The 27,247-nt window shown below is 45.5% G+C and overlaps 1 protein-coding gene across 5 annotated transcripts in view; it reads right to left on the reverse strand.

Annotated features, from left to right (window-relative positions):
* RABGAP1L (RAB GTPase activating protein 1 like) overlaps positions 1-27,247 on the reverse strand; it is a 1,234,468-nt gene that overhangs the window by 481,971 nt on the left and 725,250 nt on the right. The window contains exon 1 of one of the 5 annotated variants that reach the window (XM_069231594.1): positions 1,500-1,517. The exons of the other annotated variants lie outside the window; for them this stretch is intronic. The gene's annotated coding sequence lies outside the window, so the exon portion shown is untranslated. Of the gene's footprint in view, positions 1-1,499; positions 1,518-27,247 lie in introns of those variants that run through there. 5 annotated transcript variants of the gene reach the window in all.

Below are 27,247 nucleotides of genomic sequence, written 5' to 3' on the forward strand. Positions count from 1 at the left end.
GGGAAAAATGGGGTATGGGGGGAGGTATTTCCTGGTAAGGATGGGGTAGGGGAAGTGAAGCATATACATCTAGCGGCTAAATTGGACAATGAGAAAATAGAAAATTTGGGATTAATCTTGTCTTCCTCACTTTACTAAATTGTGTGACCCTAGGCAATTGTTTTATTTCACTTTCCCTCCTTTTTCTTCTATATCATATATAAGAAGACCTTGAAATGCATGACTACAGGATGGGGGCTTTACAAATCTTTTGCTGTGCTTAGTTTAATAAAGTATAATTTGTTCGTGTATAATAGGAACTGAGCCCATCCAAAGAGTGCACATATAACAACTGACTAGCCATTTATTTCACAACTGGCATTGTTGTCAGGGAGGGCGGGAAATTAATGTTTGTCAAATTCATGTTTGAAAGCTTGCGCTTTTAAAAATACTTCTCAATGCACTGATATAAAGTAATGTACTAAGATGGAACGGTTCTGCATGTTAATGAAATACACTTTTTGAATTCTGAACTATCAGATTTTTACACTTTTGCTGAAAGATGTCTTGCAAAAGGAAGGTGTGCTCAAAGTTAAGAGGTGCAGGACTGCTTAGTTACTTCCTTTTGTTTTGTTTTTTTACGTCACTTCACCTTTAAATAAAAGCTTGCCTATATATTTAGCATTGTTTTAACATTTAGTGCTGCCTCAAGTAAATAGCAGTCCAGTGCTGCTGTTGACCAGGGGGGCACATCTAAAGGTCGAAGGCCACATGCGGTCCTTGGGTCGTACTTTGAGTATCACTGCCCTAAATTATACACTATTTCCTCGGGGAAAGCTTTTAAGTGGCAGCATTCCAGCTTCAGAGCACAAAGGCAATATTTCTGCAGAACATGGATTGGAAACTCCAGTGCGGTGATGGTGAAAAGTATCAGTAACTCAACTCTTAAGGCCTCATTGATGTACACACCGGTGCAAAAAAGTGGAAAGCATGGAAGGACTCTCGACATCAAAGCAAGGCATTATTTAATGTGGAAAATCAAAGCAGTGTGACTCAAGACTATGTAGGTTGGTAAGTGATACAACATAGTAACCAAAGTGAAGGAAAACACCATGAGATGTGGCAGGTGGGTAAACCAGGTAAATGCAACCGATTATCGCAGTACATTTTTTAGATTGAATTCAACTGTGGAAAACCATTAACTCAATTTGAGGTCACAAACCTCGTGATATTTGATAATAACATATTTGAACGGTTATTGCATGGTACCTCACGTTTCAGGATGACACCCAGCAGCAGGGCACACAAGTGGATGAAATTTCACGGTTTCTTTGCACTATTTTGACTTGTAGTTGTAAAGTTCACCATCATTGAGCTCAAAAAGCAGCATCTTAGTAAACAAAGTGGACTGAACTCTGTCAAAACATGATGGATGCGAGGGGCAGTTTCCTTAAAAATAAAGTGATAATAAACACTACAACCTGAATTTACTCTATAAAGATAGACGTTGTAACACTCACTGAATTTGGAAAGCTGAGGAAGTAGAGTCCGCTGCCACGATCAAAATGCCAAGAAACACTACATTGTATCTTATTTTGTTAAAACGGTAGTCCTGTTATTTGGGAGGGGGTGTACTCGTATTAATCACCCCCGTGACGTAGGCCCTGCTAGGATTCGGAGTCGGGACACAACAGGTCACAGAAAGATCTCTGGAGGAGGCGTTCAACCCACGCCACTATCTTACGAGACAACCTCCTCCTTTTGTCACCTGAGGCTCCTTTATGGTAGGGGGAGGCACTCCTTATCAAGCCTGATGGGGGCACGGGTGTACCTGGCAGGCGGCTCGCGTATTAATCCCGAAAAAAGGCCAGCACTTAATTTGCCAAATCCTTCTAAGTGGCTCGGCGGGCTCCTGAATGCGAGCTGTCAGGCAGCGGGCTCTCCTGTCAGCGGCTGCCGCTCTTTTCAAGATTTCGGGACTATTTTTAGCTCGGCGCTTTGTATCCCAGCAAACAGAGGAGAGCGGGAGAGCTTCAGCGAGAGGGGGTATACCGCGGCGTGTGAAAGGCAGGCTTGAGCGATGGGTGTGAAATTACTATTGTGCTTCAGCCTCCGGCGGAACTCGGCGCCTCAAAGGAAGCGGTCGGAGAGCGCATGGAGGGCGCTAATGAACTCCCGCCTGGCGCCCCGGCGAGGGTCAGGGAAGCACGGGGCTTCCCGGCGGCGGCATGGACTGGAAGGCCCTCCCCTCTCCTCCCAGGAAAGCAGGGAGGCATGCGTGTGGTGGCCCTTGGCGGTAAAGTGGGCCAACAAGGCCGCTGGGAAATGACCTTTAGATGTGACCTTCGCAACGTGATGTTCGGGTTATTGTTAAATCTACACCCTGTGACCTTTCTTATGCACCTTCAAAAAGGGAGGGGGGGGGGGGGTGAATTAAGATGGACTGGCACACTTTCCTCCCTACATAATCTCTATACATTTTTTATAGGAAGAAACAGTATTTATAGGAAGAAAGCAATTTAACAAGATTTCTAGAGCTGTCTTAATGACCATGACTGTTAAGAAAGGCCAAGTTCAAAACGAAAATAGACGATTTTATTTAAAGCTGTATTTAAGGATCATGCCCGGGCCTGTGCAGAAACTTAAACAGGCCTTTCTCTGGGAAAGGTGGCAACCCTGCTAGTGAAGAGCAAATATCACAGTGTGAAAAGGAAGATGAGCTGGAAACCCAACCACAAAGTGGTTTTCCAGCTTGTGTGTGGATGATCTACACAGCTGGCTTTCATCAGGGGTTCTGAGATTTCCCTAGATGATGGGGAGCAGGTCAGAAGCTTTTGTTTGTGGTCTGTGTGTGTGTGTGTGTGTGTGGAGGGGGGGGGGAAGGTGTCAACAGGAGTGGCTCTTAGGCAGCACCTCCCTTTCTATGATCCCTCCCTTTCTGAGGGTGGTCAGCTCCCATCTCCAGACCCAGCCTCCTCCAAGGCACCCTTTTGTCCCTTCTCACACAATGAAAATAATGTCAAGATTGCCAAAGTCTGCACCAAATACACTACACTATTATAACACAATATAGATAAAGGTGTCGCTTTGTGTGCCTACTTTTAAAAGGGCACAGCCAGAGATCCTCCTGACACTGAAGAAACCTACTCTGCAAGCTTACATCGTGTTACAAGTAGGATCTCACGCACAGCAGCAACATTTCAATTTCTCGACCTCTTCATCAGCGGAGGATGGGTGAGGGTCCCAGCAAAGCTGATATTATTTATTGGTGGCACCAAGGAATTCATGAATTTCAGCAGACGTGACAAGTCTATCATTAAGGGCAAATATTGTTTTTCGGCATGGTCTAACAGCTGGTGAGGGTTCCTGAGGCAGCAATTGCAGAGATTAGCAGGGTTTATTATATGATGCAAACAATGCCATTATTTCGCAGTGCAAATATCTACAATGAAACTTTGGCAGTTCAAATGATAAGTAGCGTACAGCAGGAAAAACATCAATGTGCATTCACTTTGTCTTTTAACAGGAGGCTGTACCATAATGGTGCCAGGAGCAATCCTATAAATGTAATAAAACAACACAAGAATAATAAAAAAAAATGCAATTGATATGTTTGTCCAGTTTGCATCTTCATCTGCATCTCAATGCAGTAGCCCTTCCTTGGTAGGTGATTACTTCGGCATATGTGGTGTTTGTGGCCTCAGCTCTCCATTGACCAAGCAGTGTAGGTCCTCACAAAGGTGCCTCTGCATCTGCCCATCAAAGGTCTTGGTGTTGTACTAAGGTCCCAGACATGGCCTAGCTCACAGGCTAGAGTGATATCGTATGGCCACAAGTCTCTTGAGAGTTGATTACTGAACCTTTTGAATTGCAGTTGCATTTATATAGCGATATAGCCAGTGAAGCACATCCAAAGAGGGGTAGCCTGGGAGTGACTACTTCACTGAAAGGGAGATTCCTTCGTGCTTCCAGGTGCAAACAGAGTCTTTGAGACCCTGGAGGATGCACAGCCTTAGATGTTGCAGAATTCTTACAGGATCCGGAGAAACAATGCTGCAATGGAAACATTCCCACCAGAAGCAGACTTGTTTCTGTTCCAAAGCAGACCAACAGTGGTTTCAGAGGCCAGGAGCAGATATCTTGCAGAGAGTGCTGTGTGGAGTCTTGCTTGATGAATCTGAGGACCCACCCTTGGAGTCCTTAAGTAACCCTAAAAGGGTGTTGGTCACTCTCTGAAGTGAACCACCTATCAGAGAGTGTCAGGGACGTCATCTACCTGGCCTAACCAGTCAGATGCTCCCAGGGGTGTCTGCACATCTTATTTTCAAGATAGCAGAATCAAGTGGCCACCTGGCCTGTGCACCTCTCTAGGGGAGGAGCTGGACGGGAGGGTGGTAACTCCCCTGTCCTTTGTGCAGTTTTGCACCAGAGCGGGAACCGTGGGTTTCTGAACTGGTGCAAACCGGATTATGCAGGGAGGGCACCAAATGTGCCCTTCAAAGCAGTCTGGTGGCGCTCAGAGGCCACCCCACCCGAGCCCTTAGACACCTAATTCACAGGGGGAAGTGTCACACCTCTCCCTTGCAGGAAATCCTTTGTTCTGCCTTCCTCTGCCTGATCCAGGCTCACTAGTAAGAGGGCAGAACAGGGTCTCGAGTCGGCAGCAACGTGGGCTGGCAGCCAGACCACGTAAGGCTGCATAGGCAGAGCTGGGGGATCCTATAAGTAAACTTCAGAGTACAGGGGACCATGCAACATGCAACAAGCAACGGGATCGGTGTAGCTGCATGATTCCAATATGTTTGATACCAAACATGCCTAGGTTCGGAGTAGCCATTATATAGTTGGATCACTCGCGTTGACCAGTGTCCACTACATATCTTAAGATGGCTTACATACACTTACAAAGCCCAGGAAATGGAGTCTGGTGTTTGTAGGGGTACCCTGCTCATGCAATTGTACCCTCACACTTAGGGACATGCACTCCCCAACAAGAGGGGTGACTATGTGCAGTGTCCAGGGTATCTGGCAAGCCTTATATCCGTGGTGTAAGGTGCATGCACTATTTCACGCAGGCAACAATGGCAGGCCTGCAGACGTAGTTTGCATGGGCTCTCATGGGTGGCACAATACATGCTGCAACCCATGTGGGTCCCCTGGTGTACCAATGCCCTGGGTACCTAAGTACCATATACTAGGGACTTACATAGGGGTGCACCAGAATGCTAATTGTGGGTGTAAAAAGTTTACCAGCAACAAAATTTGGAGGAGGGAGCACAGACACTGGGGTCCTGGCTAGCAGGATCCCAGTGAACTATAGTCAAAACACACTGACATCAGGCAGAAAGTGGGGGTAACCATGCTAAGACAATGGCGCTTTTCTACATACACCATCACTGGTAGATATTTGTGCACCACTGAAGGGCTGTTTCAAACCATTTCAAGGGCCTCAGTCTCACCACAGACCGTTTATATATATAATATAATAACTAGAGTTCACCAAGGGAAATATCCACTAGAAACAGCACTCGGCATGATTTTTTCACCCTTCACACTGTTCTTACTCTCCATTGCTGGCAGCAAAAGTCAATCAGGAATTGCGCCTGATGGACATACGGTGAGCTATGCGTCACAGGTCCAGCACACACTACTGATGTTTTGCATGGTGAGAGTATATGGTGTGAGGGCCAGAAGATCCAGAACTGATATGTTTTATGATGTGTATAAAAGGCCTTGAGAACAACTGAGGAATACACATTACAAATGGATGACATTCGAATCTACAAAAAGTCTAATGTACTCCCCAATTGTGGTTGTCATTGAGCGATCAGATAATACCGGCCCTGGGAAGGTGTTTCCCGGGAACCAAGCTGGGACCAAGCCTGATGTGCTATACTTATTCCCAGTTCTAAAACGCCAAAAAAGAAGCAGGAGTGGAATGTCACCAACACAAACCCATCAATCAGCGCCCTAGCCTGGGGTTTCCATTTATCGCTACTCGCCACACTCAACAGAGCCAATGATCGGCTTAGGCTGGGTGCAAAGTACATAAAAAGGCCCTGCTAATCAGGGTGGCTCCATTAACCCCAACTGCTAGTGCCTTGATCAATGCGCTTTCCAGTCCCAGAGGTGAAGTGCTCAGTGTGTTACCAGGAGCTATGCTCAGTCTTTTAGAAGCAGCCCTTGAGATGTGGGAGTAAGGAGGAAGGAGGGTTTTTAAAATGTATGCCCCAAATGGAAAGTCAGTTAAATTACCTACTAATCTTAAACCTGCCCTGGGGGAAACTGGGATTCGGATATTTGAGAAAATAAACTACCCTCATATCTCAATTTGTGGCCCCTTATTTGCTGATAAACCAAATGCACAACATCTTTACCTCTCTGACCCCTGTATTTCCAATACTGAAGGATCAAATGTGTCAAAACCCCCCATTTCATCCCCCCACACGAGTCTATTTCCCCCTCAAGATTAAGCCTTGGTTCCATTTTGACATTCACCTGCATCTTAACAGCATCGTCCGCTCAAGTGTTACCGCTGGTCACTTATCAAATTCCACTGGATCTGCCCCTTGCCCACACTCCATTTGGAACTGGCAAACAACCTAATCAATACCGTCATCTTCCGCACAAGAGCTGTAACTTCACAGGCATCCACCTTCACTTCATCATACTCCAGCAGGCAGCCCTCACCTTCGACAGCTGTTTAACCCCTGAGCTGTTCCTCTTTGGCCCCAAATCTAACCACAAGCAGGTGGGTTCACAGTACATAGGGGCCAATGCCACATTCCTTACCGTAGCACACACACAAGCACCGTTCAGTCCCTCAATACCAAGCACTAACGTTCTTCTCACTCTGTATCCCCGACGTTCAACTCCTTTCACAGAACCTAGAGCTTTGCCCTTCACCCCCAAATTTTCTTGCGCCACCTATAGATTTAGATTATTTGACCTCAAAGCATCCATCCACTGGGCCTTCGGCCAGGACAAGCCCTGCACGTTTTCAGCACTGCCCACCAGACGCACCGCTCCTCATGAAAATGTACAACAACTACGTATCCTTGACACTGCTGACGGAAGCCCAGGAGGTTCAAGCTTCTCACGCCTGCGCTAATCTTCATCATCTTTCACTCTGCGGTGAGAGCGGCGCTGTGCTTCAGTATTAATCCCCTCTGAGCCCAGGTGACAGGCTTTGTAACTGTGTGCGATCTCCAGCGCACTCTGTCTCCAGAAGGGAAACACTAACTATCGCTGAGGCAATCCTAGGTCTCCCAGTCCTGGACTGGAAACTGGGCAGTAGGCGTCACTGTGTGCCAGTCCTATCAGCAATATGGCTCTGGAGAAGACACGCTCTGTATCCTTGAGTCAGTCCATGGGCCCTGACTGATCCCTCAAGAGACATGCCCTCCTGTGTCAATAGAGCCCCAATAGTGGCAGATATCATCTTACTGCATACTGGACTGTGGAGCTTCCTTTAACTGCCTAGCGATGTGCGCCATGTTTGGGTGAGCAAGTTGGGTAGGGTGGTAGGTTATCTGATCGTAGTTAAGTGGTGGGCACCGAACTACGGTGAGTAGGAGAGCACATCTCTCTGAGTTGCCAGGTGCTGGGCATCATCTTAGTACAAGTAGGATAGCATGTCTCCTGGTCCCACATCTGCCCTACAGAATAAGGTTGCGCCATGTAATGTCTATGTGCTAGGTATCATATCTGCTCTGCTATGATAAATAATTTAAAGGAGTTTGTGGTCGAGTCTCTACAACTGTTAGCCCTGGACCCTTTTAGTTTTCACTGTCATCATGACTCGCCATACCTGTTCTATTAATCTAGAAGTAAATTTCCTCTTAGCCAAATACCTTTGACTGGGCATTCACCTTTAACAACAGGATTGACAATCCTACACGCCTGCCACATGAGCTAAAGAAATTTAAGTGGAAATTTCCTTCATCACTTTATTTTCAACATCCAGCCAAACTACACACGAGGACAGGAGTACTAAATTCAAAACAAGCCATGGCAAAACCAAGAGGCCTTGATTTTGGATGTATTGGCTTCTCCGATGCCTTTTGACAATGCTCTGCAGCGCCAACATTGTGCAGCATTGAAAAACAAAAGAAAAATGATAGATGCATCATTTTACTGAGGCAAGCATGTCCCATGACATATGTTAGCACATGCATGCACCAGAATACATTTGCATGCCAGCGGGACAACACTATGCCTGTGGTGGTATTGGACAGTGCAAGAGTAGCAGTGTACAAGCACAAGCTCTGCCCCCTCTTATGTCCCTCCATGGTGTTCAGGTTGTATTGGTCTGAAAGCTACATGTTTTTCCAAGATCGTCTCCATGGGCTACAATTCACCAAACTGCTAGTGTAGCAGAAGTGACATCATATACCCTTTAACCCTAATGGTATCAAAGAAAATGACATCATATTAACCATGACCCTGATTTTTTCCATGAAGGCATGTCACATGACCCTAACATCACAGTCACAGTTCTCTTGCAAGCCTTGTTATTCATTTTATGTCAAGAACGGAGGCTCCTATTATGCTTCTCTAACTTGCTTTATTTTAAATAGCAGCAGTCAAGAAAACTACAACTCCCATGAGGCTTAACAAGTCCAAAGCCAATGGGAGAAGAACAGGAATAACAAATGCACCAATCACCATCCACGGTGCTACGTAACCACTAAGCTTGACTGCGACCAGCCCTCTTTCTTGCTGCTCGCAGTCAAGATAAGTGGTGCTTTTATTCTCTCCTACGTTTTTCAGTGCTTATTATTGTTATACTGTAATTATTGATGGTATACGAGCGCGTGTTTTTCTCTGCGCTTCGTCGGTCTTTGCTGCATGCGTTCCCACTCCTCGCAGCGTTTTTATTTCAGCCCTCAGGCTTTATGACCTGTGCTCGCGCGCGTCCTGAGGCATTTGCCTCCTTCATGCGAACGTTCTAAAGCGAACGCTCCTTACCGCCGGGTGCCGAGTTTTTTCTTTCACACGCCGTTCTGAGTCCCGGAGCCTCGCTTCTTCGTCTCAGCTTCCACAGCGTCCTTTGCCTGACCGGGACACGCCTTAAGGGGCGTGTTTGTTCGGTTCCCTCAGCCTCCCATTACTTCCTGGTTGCTGTTAACCCTTTCTTCAGGGGCTATCTCTCTCTCTTTTTTCTCCTACCTGATACAATTGTATTTGAAGTACCATTCCCTGTATAATGGATCCTCAGGATTCGCCTTCAGCTAATATTGAAGACTTTGGAACCCTCATTAATGAGGCTGTGGTAAAAGCTGTTTCAGCTTCAATGCAAAAAATGTCAAAAAAATTTGAGACCACTGTTCAAAACATGGTCCACAAATCCTTTCTGGCCCATTCTGCGGGGGATAGCAGAAAAAGAAATTATAAGGATTTGTCTAACCAAAAACCATCCGCTAGCGCTGTTTTGACTGGTGAAGCTTCTTCACCCATGGATGAGGACGAGTTTCCTCCCAGGCCTCCTTCTCAGGAGGGTAATAGTAATGTTTTCAGCAAATGCAAATCTAAAGTTAAGCATTCTGTTACAGCGCCAAAACAAATTGTTGTCTCCCACATTTCTGATACCGATGACGACGTCGGTGATGCAGATGAGGCCTCTGACATATGGGGTTCTCAGTCTCAGGCTTCCCCTGCCAAAAAGCCTAAACTAAATGTTTCGGACCCATTTTTTGCCAAAACCATTTTGGACGCGGATGGTAACCCCATGTTCGACCCATCACTTTTACATCACCCTAACTCCACTGAGTGGTCTCCGTCTTCTCACGTGGGTAAATATATTGCGTCCAGACTGAGAGTTCCTCTCGATAAGCAGACAAGGTCTAAATTGAGATCTGAATGCCCCAGACCATCACTTTTTTCCCAGATTACAGCCACTCCTACAATTGACGATTCTATACTTACCTTTTTCTCTAAATTCGGAAAGGATCCCCGTAAGGGGGTAGATAAAGCCTGGTCTAGTTGCCAGGACAAACTGCTCGATGTTGTGGGTCCTTTGGCTCGTATTTTAGATCTCGCTGAATCAGCAAGAATGGATGAGGCGGACATTGATCCGGCTGAGCTATCCTTATGGACACAGAGAGCCTTTTGCCTCCTGGGCAATGCTAATGCCTCCATCATTCACGAGAGAAAGAAAGGTTTACTCCTAAAATTGGACCCCAAGTTGTCAAATCTGGCCAACATGGATCCCGGTGTTAAAGCTGATGGTCATCTTTTTGGGAATACCTTTGTTAAAGACTTAGGAAAATTTGTTTCTACTTTTTCCTCGATTGACAAAGCTCAACAGAATATCAAAAAGGTATTCAATCATCGGGTTTTTGCCAGGGCCGGTACAGCCAGGAGCCGCTCTACCGGCCGTTCCTTCCAAGGAAACGGAGGCTCCTACTACTCCTCTCAGTCCACCTATCCATCTCAAGCCTACAAACCCCAGTTCTACCCTCAGCGTGGCAGAGGCTACAGAGGTCGTGGGCAGCGTGGATTCCGATCCCACAACAACCAAGGTAAGCCCTGTTTTTGGCCTTACTCCAATAGGGGGACGACTTCGTCATTTCATCCAAAAATGGCGCTCGCTGACTTCAGACCCTTGGGTTCTCAATACCATTATGGGTTACCAAATAGAGTTCTACGCCACTCCCGTACAAAGGTACTTTCCTCCTCCTCCTCGTTTTTCCAAGGAGATGTCTTCCCTGATTTCAGAAGAAATAGCTTTGTTGCTCTCAAAGCGAGCCATCCAAGAAGCCCCTCTAGATTCCTCTGGTTTCCTCAGCTCTCTCTTTTTGGTGCAAAAGAAAAACAAAAAGTTCAGGCCGGTTATAAATCTCAGGGATTTCAATCAGTTTGTCGTTTATCGACACTTCAAGATGGAGACCATTATCCATCTCAGGGACATTCTTCTTCCTGGCGATTTCATGGTACGTCTAGACCTTCAGGACGCATACCTTTCAGTTCCCATTCATCCAAATCACAGCAAATATCTTCAGTTTCAATGGCTAGGCCAGACGTATCAATTTTCCTCCCTTCCATTCGGTCTTTCTTCCGCACCTTGGTGCTTCACCAAGTTAATGAAGCCGGTCACGGCTCATCTCAGGTCATTAGGCATCAGACTTCTAATTTATCTGGACGATATCCTTATACTACATCAGAATCGTGCTACTCTCTTGTCTCAGTTACAAATAACTTGTTCCCTTCTTTCCCAACTCGGTTTCCTTCTCAACGAAGCAAAGTCCAATGTTCTCCCTGCTCAACGAATAGACTTCTTAGGGTTCGAGATAGACTCTTTGTCCGCTACTCTCCATCTCCCTTCACAAAAAGTACATATCATAAAATCGGAAATTCGGAAAACACTCAGCAGGTCACTGATTTCCCTCAGAACGCTGGCCAGGATTGTGGGCCTTCTGTCGGCTTCCATTCAAGCCATTTTTCCGGGCCCCCTCCATTACCGTGCTCTCCAGAGATTAAAAATCCGTCATCTCCGAAGAGGTCTTGCGTATTCAGAGATGATAGCTCTCGATCACGAGTCTCGTTTAGAACTCCAATGGTGGATAGACCATTTAGATGCCTGGAACGGCAGGGCTATTTTTCCATCAGCCCCCGATCTTGTATTAGAATCCGATGCAAGCCTTACGGGTTGGGGCGCCCGCTGTGGCTCAATCTCGACTGGGGGTACATGGTCACTCGAGGAGTCCAGATTGCACATCAATTATTTAGAGATGCTTGCAGGCTCCTTTGCAATCAAAAGCCTGGCAAAAGACAGGGTGCAGTGTACCATCCTCCTCCGCATGGACAATGTTTCGGCTGTCCGTTACATAAACCATCTCGGAGGCACCAGATCGAAACCTCTTGCAGACCTCGCAAAAAGTCTTTGGGAGTATTGTCTCCTCAACGAGATTTCCCTTTCAGCAGAATATCTTCCAGGTTCCCTCAACCAGACGGCGGACTGGCACTCTCGCTTCCTCAGAGATTACAGCGATTGGAAACTTCATCCTTCAGTTTTTCGTTCCATTTGTCGCAAATGGGGCCCTTTTGCCATAGACCTTTTCGCCTCCCGTCTCAACTCCCAGTTACCCCTCTTTTTCAGTTGGCGTCCGGACCCGGTAGCTTTGGCCTCCAACGCTTTTCTACAGGACTGGTCCCAAGCAATCAACTATGCGTTTCCTCCTTTCTTGATGATCACCAGGGTATTGGCCCAGATCAGACGCCAGAAAGCCACATCGGTACTGGTAGTACCTTTTTGGCAGTCACAAATGTGGTTCCCACCCCTTTTGGAGTTAACAATCGATTCCCCTCTTCTTCTCCCGTCATTCCCTTCTCTTCTTCAAGATCCTCACGGAAATCCTCATCCCCTTGTCATCAACAACACTCTTCAGCTCTCGGCATGGAAGGTATCGGGACTTCCTGACCTTCCGTCCCGATTTCGAATGAAGCTGCGGACCTCATCAGCAAAGCCTGGGCCCCAGGCACCAGAAAGGCATATAGCTCTGCTTGGTCGCTTTGGTCTTGCTGGTGTGTGGGAAGGGACCTCGATCCAGTTTCAGCAGATATAAATTATGTCATTAACTTCTTAGCGGCACAAGCCGGTTTAGGTAAGTCATACAGGACGATTAATCTATACCGATCAGCAATTTCCATGCACCATGATCTGGTCAATGGCAAACCCGTCGGAGAACATCCCCTCCTTTGTCGCCTGTTAAAGGGAGTCAAATTTTCTTTTCCTCCATTACCCAAATACTCAAAGTTGTGGGATGTGAATGTAGTACTGAATCTGTTTTTATCTTGGCAAGATAATCATGAGTTGTCTTTAAAATCACTTTCTGCCAAACTAACCATGTTACTCTGCCTAGTCTCTATCAAACGTTTATCTGATGTTCGAGCATTAGATATTTCTTCTCGACAAGTTGCCCCTTCAGGGGTATTATTTTCAGTTCATAGACGCACAAAATCTAATTTACATACAGTTTTCTACCCATACTTTCCCAATCAACCTAAGTTATGTGTTGGTCAATGTCTTAAATGTTATGAAGATCGCACGGCTGACCTCAGGACGTCTTCCTCTTCCCAGTTGCTCATTTCCTTTCGTAAACCCCACAAACCTGTTGCTTCAGCTACGCTGGCTAGATGGGTTCGTTGGGTTATGTCTCTTGCAGGGATTGATACCTCTGTTTTTGGGGCTCATTCCACTAGGGGTGCGATGGCCTCCAAGGCCTTTTGGGTTGGTTCTAGCCTGGAGGACATTCTGAGGTCTGCCTATTGGTCTAACGATAATGTTTTTAGAACATTTTACTGTAAACCGGTACATACTGCAACTTCTGTAGTGATTAATATGCTTTAAAAAAGCATAATAGGAGCCTCCGTTCTTGACATAAAATGTAGATTTTCCTAGTAATTTATGACGGAAAGTCTTAATTTTATTAAAGACACGGAGGCGAGTATTATCCCGCCTCGAGTGGGACAAACGTTCTTAATTTTTTGTCCTTTCCCTCCCTTACAGCAACATCTACAACAACGCAACCAGCTACCTGATCAAGCCCTGGTCATACCGAACTCCACCGTTCCTTTTGATCTCCAGGATTCATTTCAGAAAAACTCACAGAACATCTCCCGGCTTCCTCCTCGTCTCTTCTTTTGCCTGCACTTACTTCAGGAACTTTGTTCTTTGGTTCTGGCAATTGCTATCATTGTGACTATTTTTCCTTTGTTTTCACGCATCGACTAAACCCTCGCATCAAGAAAGAGGGCTGGTCGCAGTCAAGCTTAGTGGTTACGTAGCACCGTGGATGGTGATTGGTGCATTTGTTATTCCTGTTCTTCTCCCATTGGCTTTGGACTTGTTAAGCCTCATGGGAGTTGTAGTTTTCTTGACTGCTGCTATTTAAAATAAAGCAAGTTAGAGAAGCATAATACTCGCCTCCGTGTCTTTAATAAAATTAAGACTTTCCGTCATAAATTACTAGGAAAATCTACATTTTCACTCACTCGCATTCGCTTTTAATCTCACTCATACTCATTCATACTGACGGACACTCAGGCCCAGGTTTACTAATGCTTTGCACAGTGTTTAGGTCACTTTTTGTGATGCAAAGCAGGTGTAAAGTGTTAGGGTGGGATTTACTATCCAACACAAAAGATGATTTTTGTTGGATGGTATCCCAAAGTAACACAAAATTAAGCTATGCGCTCCTGCGTCATATGGGCATTTCATGAGTGTTTCATGGGTATTCACAAGCAACCACCCATGGGTTTTGATGTAAGACCCTATCTACAAACTTTGGTAGAGAGGAATGTGCACCAAAATTGTGCAACTCCCCGAGGCAGGCATAAAAAGTCGAAATATTAATTCTGTAATTTCTCCTCATTTTTCCAACTGTGCACGGGTGCTGCGCTGTACAACACACATACAAAGTGGGAAAAGGCTAAAAGCAGAGTTTTTGCACTGGTATATCTCACACATTCTCCATCACTACCCTTCACTGACTCTCACTCATTTTCTCTCACACACACATGCTTACACATACACAAGCTCTTATCTCACAAAAGCTCAGTCTCACCCTCAAGCATGCAGATAACATGCTTAAACAAATTTAAAAACGTTTTTACTTACCAATGCTACAACCAAAGGCCTGATTCCAGCTCAGTGTGTTCCATTTTTTATTACTCTAATAGTGAATAACAAAATATTCACTGTTAAGACAAAGACAAAACGTAATGAAAATAAGTAATGTGGAGCGGTCTCTGTGCTTTCCACCTCTGAGGCCAGGGGTTGCAAAGGCAGTGCCAGGAGTTGCAAGGGGGAAAACAGGGGTCGCAGATGGACCCCAGGTAACTCCTACACGACGTACATTCCCATCCCCCTTTCTCATGAGGAAAAATAAAAATGTGCATATTTTGAAGGTCTGCTCTCCATGTAAGCAATATTGAGGGACAAACCTAATCTGCCTACAATATTCCTTTCACAAATGTAGATAAGCCCAGCCCAAGTGGCTCTCATACACCAGTGGCGCAGGAAGAGTGTCAGGGGCCCTAATGCAAGACAGTAAAATTCCCCTCCCCAGATAACTCTTGGAAAAGGTAGGGTGTCGCCCCGAGGCACAGCTATGCTACCCATGTTGTTGAGCTTCTGTTCTTTAAAAAAAAATATATACACTTGTCTTACTTTATCTGGGAGACTTCGGGTCTTTTATTTTTTACGTTTTGTAAAGTTTTACATTTGCAAAAGCGAGGAGCATGTGTTTAAGTACCTGCTTCAGATGATATTAGCGGCCATTTCTGGCCTGCGCAATTCCGTTGGGGTTACTGGTGTAGTTTTCGCCTGCAATGCCCTATTTAGAGCGGCCATGCTGCGGACCCTCTAGGCAAAGTTATGGTGTCATCCTGGGGCACACCTATGCTACGCATGCTCTTGCGCTTCTGTTTAAAAAAAATATATGTTTTTAATTGTGCACTTGTTTCACTGTAGCTGGGAAACCAGAGGCCTTTTACTTTTTACATTTGCAAAGCGAGGAGCACGTGTTTAAGTTCCTGCTTTATTAGCGGCCATTTTTGGTCTGAATTCTTTTCCGCTGGTATTTGCGGTTTAGTCCTCACACGCACGGCCCTATTTAGAGCAGATGTGGCACAGACAAGTGCAGTGGGCGCTATGCTGGTCTGCCGAAGGTGCACCTAAGGCAAGCTTGTCTGCGCCCGACTGTGTCCGAACGGGTCCAGGAACTCTGAGTCTTTTCAGCCAGAAGGGTTGTTTTCATCTAACTAACGTATGACACTTCAACGTGCCTTTTCTGAAGGCTGTCTGACCTCTTTAGAATACAGGTGAGCCCGCTATTATTTACCCGCTGTAATTTTTCACTTAAGACAAATGACACCAGTCATAATGATATCACAGGAAATGCTGCTGGTGCCCAGAGCTCTCTAAGTCATAAAACAACCACCTCTCGCAGTACTTTTGGGAAACAGCAGCATCTATTTAATTTCTTGTGTGAAAATGTCCCTGATGCCCTCTTCCTGACGGAGACATGGCTTCACGAGACATCTTTACCAGATGCCATCACCACACTCCCATCAAACTATTCCATTGTTGGACGGGAAAGATAGGATAAGGCAGAGGGACTGCCATCATTTTTAAGAACAGATATAAATGTAAAGTAGAGGAGTTACCCTTTCCCGCTTGTGAGGCTCTGTTTTTTTCCACTCTGTCTTACACACAAATTTACTGTATCCAGTGCCTTGATTTATCAGACTCCGGGGTATGCTTGGAATCGATGTTCCTTGGTTCCAGACTTACTCTCTCCCTAGACCCTTAAGTGGGTAAATTTTACACTGCTTGGAGATCTCAACATCCATTGGAAGATCCCACATGCAGTCTAGACGAAACACATATAGAGAATCTGAGTGAGGTTAATCTAGCTCCTAACACAGCCTCCACACACGAGGCTGGCCATTTCCTAGATCCTATCTTTTCCAATATTAAGGACCTTACCACAGATCGACCCTTGCTGTTATTTTGGTCGGACCACTTGGCAGTACCCAATTAGGATCCTGGCAATTCCACCTATAGGGTGACTAAACCTTACTAGGAATTGGTCTAAATTAGTTCCTGCTTTGAACCTACATCTTCAAAGTACTAAACCAGATTTAAAACAGATAGCTGGCTTAGATGAGGCTATGGTGGATTGCCTGATCACAGACTAGAGGCAATTTTACCGGTCACGCTCAGTCCCTCAGTGAGACTCCACCCCCCTACTCCCTGGTTTAATAAAGCTCTTCACTTGGAGAAAAAACAATACAAGGGCCAAAAAAGTATTTGGAGAAAGCCTTATGATGAAGAATCAAAATCTAAATACAAAACAGATATAAAAAATTATCATGGGCTCTGCAGAGCAGTTTGGACAGTCTGCTGCCTTTGCTCCCAGCACCAGAACATGAGAACATGTCCCAGTACGTGAAAATACCTTGAACAAGTATCGTACGTCTCCTAAAATGAAGTTGTTGCCTCTTCTGGATAGCCATCATTTTTTTACTATACTGGAGTCTATTGAATCAGGATCTCCGCTAGATCCCATTCTATTGCCCAAGCTCTGTCTCCTGGAGCCTGATCTATTAAAACTGGTGGCAAATCTTCTTAATTACTCATGGCAAGAGGGTTATGTTCCACTGACATGGAAGGATACCATGGTATTACAGCTTTAAAAAAAAAAGCCTAATCCTGACTCCACTAATTGGTCAAACTTCAGACCAATTTCTATGCTGCCCATCTTCTCCAAAATTTTGGAGAAACATGTGACCTTGCTGCTTATCACCTTTGTGGAAGCCCAAAACTTCCTACACCCCTCATAATTGAGTTTTAGGGCTGGACACCGCTTCAAATCCACCCTCCTAGGAGTCACGGAGCACGTAAGACGACTCCTGGATGAGGATGGGACAGCCACTCTAATTTCATTAGATCTTAGCGCAGCCTTTGACACTGTGTCCTTTTCAATTCTTGTAGAAAAACTGGGCACATTGGGTCCTGAGGGAACAGCCTTAGTCTAGATGACCTCATTTCTGAAGGATCGTACGTTCCACGTTTTCTTGGCTAGTGCTAGGTCAGAACCATGTGGTCTGACTACTAGAGTTCCCGGGTCTCAGCATTAAGCTCAATGCAATTTAATGTCCACATACGTCCACTGGCAAATGTGGTAGCAAACTGTGGCCTAACTCTATTCTCTTATGCAGATAACACACACATTATTTTTTCTTTGTCATCTGCACAGGGGCACAATGCCCGGGCCCTTAAATTGTGTCTGAGTTGGATTTCCACTTGGATGAACAGCAATTCACTCAAATGCAATGGTGATGAGACTGAGATAATGGTCTTTGGCAAGAATCCTCAGCCCTGGGGGTCTACAACTCTGGCCGGAGTCCCTCAGGGCTCTCCCCAAATTGTTTCCTAAGGTAAAGAACCTTGGCTTCTGGCTGGATGAAAGTCTATCCATGAAAACTCAGGTGGTTAAGGTGGCCTCCACCTGCTTTGCAGTGCTGAAATGAGAAAAAAAATCATATGGACAATTCCACAGTCAGCCCAAAGGACAGTGATCCAGGCTCTGATACTCTCAAGAATAGACTATGGTAAAATTATGTATCTAGAAGTAGAGAAGGCATCCATTCGATGCCTACAAGTAGTTCAGAACTTCCCAGCCAGACTCCTATATCGCCTTCCGAAACATGCCGCTGTATTGAAGCTCCTTCACGAGCTTCAGTGTCTCTCAGTGGAAAAGTTAATACTGTTTAAAGCCTTGTGCTACATGCAAAAGGTTAAACCTGGCACAGGCCCATGATATATTCAAGACTTGATGGTGCCTTATTACCTCATGTGTGTGTTGTGATCATTTAATCAAGCCCTCTGTTTAGTGCCAAAAATCTGACTGTCTCGTATGGGAGGCCGCTCCTTTGCATACTGGGGCCTGACGTTGTGGAATGCCCTTCCAGATTCCTTGAGAAGCTGCACCTCACTGTCTTGGGTTCCATAGGAACTTGAAGGCATCGATGTTCTAATGTAATGGTCTGGTCTCCCCTGCCATTTTTGCCTAGAGTCACAAAAATCTTTTTGAGTAGCTGAGCCCTCTACAAGATACTATAATAAATTACCCTTGTTTGGTATTATAGATAGTCCTAAATGGGGAGCAGTGAGATCCAGTGTCACTGTTCCCACTGCAATAATGATAGCTCTGCGCTTGCAAAGCACGCAGATTTGGGCTGTAGAAGTAGCTTACGAAAGGAGAGCCACAGAGAACCTTCACAAGCAGTATGGGGGGGGGGGGGGTAGTGGAAGAGGGTGTTGGGGCTGGGGTAGATCACTGCCGTACTCTCTGGAGGCCCTTCTGCTGGACAGCCAGCAGGAGGAACATAAAGTAAAAATTAAGGAATAGCGGACAACACCAAAAGGAAGCTTCACCGGTTTAACAACCTCTTAAACTAGACCAATATGACTAATTAAACAAACAAGGTAATAACAAGATAAATTGAGCACTTACAATGCAGCATTCATTATCACCTGAGTTTATCGGCACAGTAGCACTAGGCGAAGCTCCCTGTATCTATGTCTTGGCCGATAATGAGTGATCTGCAAATTAGCCGCTGCCTCAACACCATTTGTCTACATGCCAATAGAGCACAATTTTACCATCCATGGGCTTTTGATTCTCCAAACATTCTGTTCAAGTATGTGCTCCATTGGGCCAATGAAACTGATCTTGGACTACGACTTCCAGAATGCAATGATTTGGTGAATTAAAGCACCTAGAGACAGAGTCATCTGCCATGCCTGCTCAACGCAAGAAAATACAGAAGACTTGGTCAGTTTTCTTTAAGTCATCTATATCAGAGGCAAAGATACTTTTGTTGAGATGAAATTCAGACAACACTCTTGCCATGAAGATCGTGGTGTGCCAACAGCATGTTCTTGTTAGAGTGAAATACTATATACAGGTCTTCAGAGGAGCATGCTTAAATCCTTTCTGCCATCCAGTCCAAGGTGACAGCTACCAGGAAGGCCATATACCACACAAGACTCTAGAGGTGAGAGTCGTCAGCTCGAAAGGCTTCGAAATTAGGCACTCACCAGTATCTTATTGACTTCCCAGTACAGCATCGGCCTTCTCACTGGTGAAGACATCTGCAGTGAGTCCTCCAGAAAGTCTCTTATCACAGATTTAACCAATAGGATGCCATAGCCAGGTCTCTTCTGCAGTGAAACATTACTGCTAGATATATTGTCATGTATCCTTGTTACAGTCCTGAATTTGGCAAGTTCAGCAGATACAGCAACAGTTCACACAATGTGCTAAAAATAGAATGAATGTCTTTCTCTGAGCACCAGGCACAGAACCTGTTCTGTTTCAGATGATATGTAATGTTGGTAGATCCAGCCCTAGAATTGGTCAGCACCTCCATGGGGTGGGCATAAGTGTCCAAACATTAAATCCGTAGGAGCAATGCTAAGAGGTTGAGAAGCCCTGTCCTGTGACGCAGAATCCTGCTGTTCTCAGTAGACTTTGTCTGAAATTGAAAGTTCCCACAACAGCCTTAAAAGTTATAGGACTCTGTAGGGAACAGTTAGAAGATCTTTCATTCCCATTCTATGGAGAATGAGTCCCCCACTTTCCCCTCCCCGGTTATCGTTACTCCTTAACTTGGAGCCAAAGATGAGAGCATTTGCTGTTTTTCTTTGTCATGGAAATACCAACTATCGGGGTGCCGCGCAGGTTGACCAAGTTGTCAAGCACCACATTTTCTAGCTCCCACTCGTGTGTCTTTGGCCCTGACCACAGAGTTTATTGTCCTCGTCTGCATTTCCACTCAGCAGGTGTGCTGCCATCAGGGACTGTCCTTCCGCCATGGCAAAAGACCTCAATACCTCTTATTAATGTTTTTTGTGAAGCAGGATTCCTATGGCAGTCTCATGGGCACATATAGGAGAACCACGCTGGTTCCTGTGGGATTGCAACGAGTCCCAATTGTTTTTTTTTTGGCTCACCATATCCCCATAGGGATGGGGGGGGGGTCAGGGCAACCCTACCTTGCCCCCTCTTATATTATCTTTTTTTGTACACTTTCAGGACACGGGGACTAAGTCCGGTGTCCTGTAATGGTGGCTGCAACATTTTTTTTCATGTTGCCACCAGCCAATCAGCTCCTTCGCTCCCAATGGACCGTGAGGCCCGCAGGAGTTAGCCGGCCAGACAAAGAATAAAGCACTCACGACCACTCAGATTGCTCCAATTTTTCAATTTGCATCCTGCTGGAGTCTTGGGGGGATCAACAATCAATAGATCTATACGTTTGAAACCTTAATTTCTGAAAAACTACAAGAAAGCAGACAACATATTCGGGAGAAATGCTAGGGTGAAAGAAGAATAACCAGGAAAATCAGGACAGGAATTACTTAACAGCAATTTTTAATTTTAAGGCGACCCTTAGCGTCCACTTTGTAATCCCTGTAACTCCACCCAAACCAGAGTAAGCAGTACATTTTGTATAGGTTACTCTGGGACAGAGTTGGGGGGGGGGGGAGGGGTTATCAACTTAACAGGGTGAAACCTGGATCAACCGTAATCTTCTCGTTAGACTCTCAAATCCAGTCTTATCCGCCCAGAGAACTGTTTAGCAATGTTAACCCATCATCTTCAATTCCTTCTGCGTACTAACGAATTCTAACTACTCTGTGTTAAAGGAGACGCAAATGCCATGCTGTGGAAGACTAACAACCCTGGAGATCGATGCTACTTTTAACTTGATCAAATGGAAGCTTGAATCCAAACTTTCAGAGCCTACCCCAGGGGAACGTCGGAGCCGGAGCACACTGCTCCAACCTCGGAGGGAGGGAGAGTACAGTGGAAGAGGCTGATCAAAATAGATTGGAAGAACTAATACTTTGTATCCAGGGTTCAGAAGAACTAGTCGTCTGAGCGAGGGCTTTGAAATTCCAGGGAGGCACAATCGTTCTCTCATCAATCCACTGGACGCAATTACATATCAGATAATGATCACAGTCCTGTCACACTGCAAAAATGCATTAAGTACTCCGACAGGGCAGAAAAGATGCCTCTTCAACCCCAACAAAAATAACAAACACTGGCAAAGTCAACGCCTTGGCAAGCATGAATTGTATTTATTTTCTGCACACATATGAGAGGCATTATAAGTTTAAAAGTAATAAAAAAGTAAAAACTGCCACTGTCTAAATAAAGTTAGCATTGGTTAGCGATAAAAAAAAGTAAACAGGACCAACCCCTGCTAAACAAAATTTTAAAAATGAAATTAAAGCAAAGATTAGCCCATCAAATACAGCACTGAACTGAATTACTTTTTAAGAGGATGTGCACGTGTGCATAAGCAATATGCAGTCATTCACAGTCGAGAGAGACAATTGCTAAACTGGACTGACCCATTTCCCCACCCTGTATGCTGTGGTTGGAAAAAACGAAGTGTAAAAGACACTTAAGCAGACCAATGGATGAAGAAGAGTGACAGACAGCCCTGGTACATTGAAATAAATGTATACTTTGTATGATTTTGACATGACGTGAGGCTGGTGATGCTCTAGGCCAGCCAAACAAAATGATGATGGACGGAGTGCTGACAATGCAAACACTCACCCCCAGTCACAGATCTGGGTTTAATCCATCGTTTTTTTGCTGCCCATGCCATTCCAGTTTGAACCCAGCCATATGCAAATCAGTCTTGACCCTGTTCCCTATGGGAACAGTCCAGCCCGAACTGCCAGGCCAGGTCTTCCCTGGACTGGAAACAAGCATCCTGGGACCGGTTTCGGGGTTTCACCCCTCATCAGCCAGGCTAGCTTGAATCCAGTGGCATGGGAAGCACGGGACCCACGTCTGGGCATACCCTTCCCATTTAGGGCGACATTAGCCAAACAAAATGATGATGGACGGAGTGCTGACAATGCAAACACTCACCCCCAGTCACAGATCTGGGTTTAATCCATCGTTTTTTTGCTGCCCATGCCATTCCAGTTTGAACCCAGCCATATGCAAATCAGTCTTGACCCTGTTCCCTATGGGAACAGTCCAGCCCGAACTGCCAGGCCAGGTCTTCCCTGGACTGGAAACAAGCATCCTGGGACCGGTTTCGGGGTTTCACCCCTCATCAGCCAGGCTAGCTTGAATCCAGTGGCATGGGAAGCACGGGACCCACGTCTGGGCATACCCTTCCCATTTAGGGCGACATTAGCCAAACAAAATGATGATGGACGGAGTGCTGACAATGCAAACACTCACCCCCAGTCACAGATCTGGGTTTAATCCATCGTTTTTTTGCTGCCCATGCCATTCTAGGCCAGACCTAAAAAAGTTACTTTCAAGAAGAAACTCCATGCTGATGGACATGAGGTGTACACTCCCACCACCATTTGCTTACTGTACTGTTTCTATAACATACACACCTGACCCTACATGGAAAGGTGGTGGTGGTTGGAACATTAACACAAGGATACTAAAGACTAAATTTCAGTTTTCCAACACCTTCTCGGCTTTTTTCATAACCGAATAACTCTTCCCAGTCTCATTTATGCAAAGTGAGTCAGCTTTCTCCTCGTAAAAATGCCCTGCTCCGTGGGATACATACTCTCACATCTAAGTCTAAAACATCTCCTCCTATGTATGATCCCTCAAATGTTTAAATGTTGCAACACAGCATGACCTAGGGTCCTCTGACGTAAAAGTCTTCTTGGTACCAGCACTAAAAGGAATCTAGCTCCGGGACTTTGCTAATGTGTGCTCTGATGCAAGAAAATACTTAACCCAGAACACCTACACCTACGGAAACTGAAGTAGCAGTGCATCAGCCCCAAGTCTCATGTTCCTTCCCACCCCTTAAGGAGGAGCCCATTAAAGCTGAAAGAATGTCCCTGAAATCCTGACAGCTGAATATTGGGCACATTTCATATTTGCCTGATTTAAGAAACATCCACAGTGTGCAAAAGATCTGCAAAATAGCTCTGCCCAGAGATCTGTGCAAACAATAAGTGATGAATAACAAAAATGAATTGATTTGTGAGAAAAAATAATCAACATCGGAGTCCAGTAATCACCCTCTTAACTGCAACAGGTAAAACGTATGAAAGGTGTAGCTTCTTCGAAAGAACCATCAATGCATGCTTTCTGTCCTTTTGCCTCACTATTAGCAGATAAAGGTCGCCATCTGGGTCTACAAACCGTCATCTGTTTTATGAGCATAAATAAGGCTCCCTCAGGCTTACTGTCTTTAGAAACTGTGTCAGATTTAGCATGATCCCTAAAACAAATCAGACCAGATCACATTGAAAGCTATGACTGGGCAACGCCATTATTCGAGATACCCTCTTTCCTCTCGGCAGTGATCAACATTATATTCATACTCGCTTTGGTAACTACACAATTAATCCAAACAGTTCCTTGAAAAAGGTTCCAATACACACTCTCCAGATCCATGCTTTAGCCAACAGGCAGCGCTGGCCAGGAATTTAATGGAACATGCTGCTGACTCCAACAAATAACAATGAACCAGAATCAATCCATTCTGAAGTTAGCCACGTATAGCTACAATTACCAGAATCCCATAGCCAGCTCCCTGCTAGTTTCCTTAAACCTCCATGTGGAGGTGGACTCTGGCTGAGGACTGCTGGCTGCCACACTGCTAAGGCATTCCTTTGTAAAACCGGTTTATGCCCTGGCCTAATCATTAACTCAGTTCTTTGAACGATTTTTTCTACCACATGACTTCGCTACCTGAAAACTGCTCTGCAGCCCCAATACTGATAACTATCAAGTACTCAGGTCTTGCGCCATGATTGATACCATTTGGACGAGGCACCTCCATAGAGTTCCGGAACTGTTTGTGTAGCTATGATGATTGGGTCTCTCTGTAAACTTGGGTGTTCCTGCTTCTGCATGCTTCTTGATCCAAGTGTGTTGTCGGCAATCTTACCTCTGAGGCCTTGCCACATAACTGTTCTCTCTTGGGCTCACCTTGCTGTGGGTTTCCCTCTTGCTTCACCTTCTGCTTGTAGTAGCTTGCTTTATGGAAGCTCTTTTCTAGTATTCCAGCTCGGATTAGTTAACTCTAACCCCGGGGGGCAGCTTGCTGTACTGCTTTTCATTTTCTCTTGAGTGGGTTGGCTAATGTGCCCGTCGTCCATGTCCCAGGCATTTTTCAAGGACCTAGCATTCTAACTGTCTTAGCTCCCAGGATATCATTCCAACCACCACACACTTTGGGCCCTGATCAGTGATTGGATCTAACAGTACGTTGCCAGTATTGTATAATACGGCGGGTTTCAGAGTTTGTAGATTCCTACTATCAGATGTCTGCACCTTAGATGTTGTTCTTCTCCAGCGACAGAAGCAAAATGACTATTTCTCATCCTTTCGCCCCCCTACTGCATACTTTGGCCCTGATTACAAGTAGTTCGGCATTCCATGTGGTGCAGTCGGAATTACTGTTGCCGGCCTGTATCTGCGCAAGGAATTTCATCTATGCTGAGTAATACCCCTCAGAATGTGCGGGCATGGAATTACCGTGCAGAATTCTCCACAATATTCCCTACTCCAAGGCTTCAATGCTCCCACTCACCCGTGGAGAGTAATGACAAACAGAAGTGGTGGCTCCTCTGCACGAAGGACAGGTAAGGGAGGAACTCCAATGGTAGGGGATGCAGGGCCGGCTTTAGCATTGGTGTCGCCCACAGCCACAATATTTGTTGGTATTCCTCCCCAACAAATGTCTGCTTTTTATGCTGAGTTGTATGGCTTCTCGGACACATACCATCATATTGGAAAGGGAATAGTTCAGGGGCCCATGAGTTATTTCCATGTGCAAAGTGACTAAGTATAGGTGACACATACAACTTTCATTTCAATTATAGTTTTTACCTCTGATTTGAAAAAGTGTATTGTGGTCTGGTAACAGCTCTAATTATCACACAATAAAAACCATTTCTGTCAAATATACAAATGTTAAAGACTGAAGTGATTCTATGTCAGGACCTGAGGCTCCAATTATGCTTTCTCTTTCTTTTACTGTCTCAACACAGCAGCCAAACAAATAACAGTAAAACAAAAAACATCAATACCCATGATCTTTATATTAAATCACATGTTCCAATCACATCTCAAGACCCCTGTCCATATAAACCATGACCCCTTAAGTCACTTCCTCTTTCCTTGTTGCTCCGCAGCAGATAAGTACTCGATTGCTTATATTACTGTTATGCATGTATATATTGTGGTATTTGCACTGTATTATTGTGTTTATTTGATAATTTGAGCAAAGTGATTAAGCTCACTTTCATGTTTTATGGACTGGGATCTGTTTATTTTCATGATCAGCTGCTTGCCGATTTGGCCCATTAGTGGAGAGGGAGCGGACTACGCGGATAGCGCACAGTCCTATTTCTATTTCTAGTGTTTTTTCCCTCGTGGCGTCGCGTTACAGATTTACGAGCCGATCTTATTCAGAGTGTTTCCTCTGGGAGATCGGCTCATTTCTCTGTGGCGAGAGCACGTGGAGGCCTCCTTTCACAGTTATTTGTGCTCCCTATCAGACCTGTTACTTGGAGCACGTAGGCTGTAATAAAATAAAAGAATTTGCCTAGAGTGTTTATATTTTCACAGGCTGCTCCCTCCATATTATATTGGCCTTTAAGCCTGTTAGGAGTTTTTACACTCCCCCTATATTAATATCTCCTGTTCTATCATTTTTATATTGAGAACACCAACGACAACAACACTGCCACCCTAATCGACAACCTCTCCAACCTCGGCCTCAAACAGCTTGTCACGACACCAACCCACTTCGTAAGTCACACACTCGACCCTATTTTCTCCACCAGCAATCACATCTCTTTCAGCCACACCACCTAACTCCACTGGACAGACCACCACTGCATCCACTTCTCCTTCAAGAAACCCACAACACACCTCCACCCACAACGGATCCCCTCACCGCAGTTGGAACAAGGTCACCGAAGACCAACTTATTGTGACCCTCTCCCAGAACCCACCCATCAACACCACCAACACTGATGCAGCTGCCCGCAACTTCAGGCAATGGGTCAACACCTGTGCCAATACTTTCGCCCCAATCAAGAATCCCTCCAACAGATGCACTGACACAAAGGCCTTCTGGTTTACTGACGACCGCCACGATTCTAAGCAAACCTGCCGAAGACTCGAAAGAAAGAGGCACCAAGATCAGACGCTGGCCAACTTCACAGCCTTCAAAAACACCATCCGGAGACACCACCAACTCATTTGAGCCGCCAAGTAAACCGCCTTTAAAGACCGAATCAACAACAACGCACACAGCCACAAGGAGCTTTTCAACATCGTGAAGGAACTCTCCAACCCCAGCTCCAACACCAACGCCATCCCGCCATCCCAATACCTCTGCGACTCCCTAGCCTCCTACTTCCACCGCAAGATTGCAGACATCCAAGACAGCTTTAGAACCAAGACCCCCCCGGCAACCACCAACACCACAGGATTCACCTCCGACCAAACTCCTGCTCTCCTGGAGCCCCGTCAATTACAACGACACCACTGAAATCATGAACACCATCCACTCTGGCTCTCCATCTGACCCCTGCCCTCACCACATCCTCAACAAAGCAAGATCCGTCATCGCACCCCAACTACGGAAGATCATCAACAGCTCCTTCTAGTCCACCACCTTCCCAGAGAGCTGGAAACACACCGAGATCAACGCCCTCCTCAAAAAA

Source organism: Pleurodeles waltl, chromosome 4_2 (genome assembly GCF_031143425.1).
Source record: "Pleurodeles waltl isolate 20211129_DDA chromosome 4_2, aPleWal1.hap1.20221129, whole genome shotgun sequence".
Lineage (NCBI taxonomy): Eukaryota > Metazoa > Chordata > Amphibia > Caudata > Salamandridae > Pleurodeles > Pleurodeles waltl.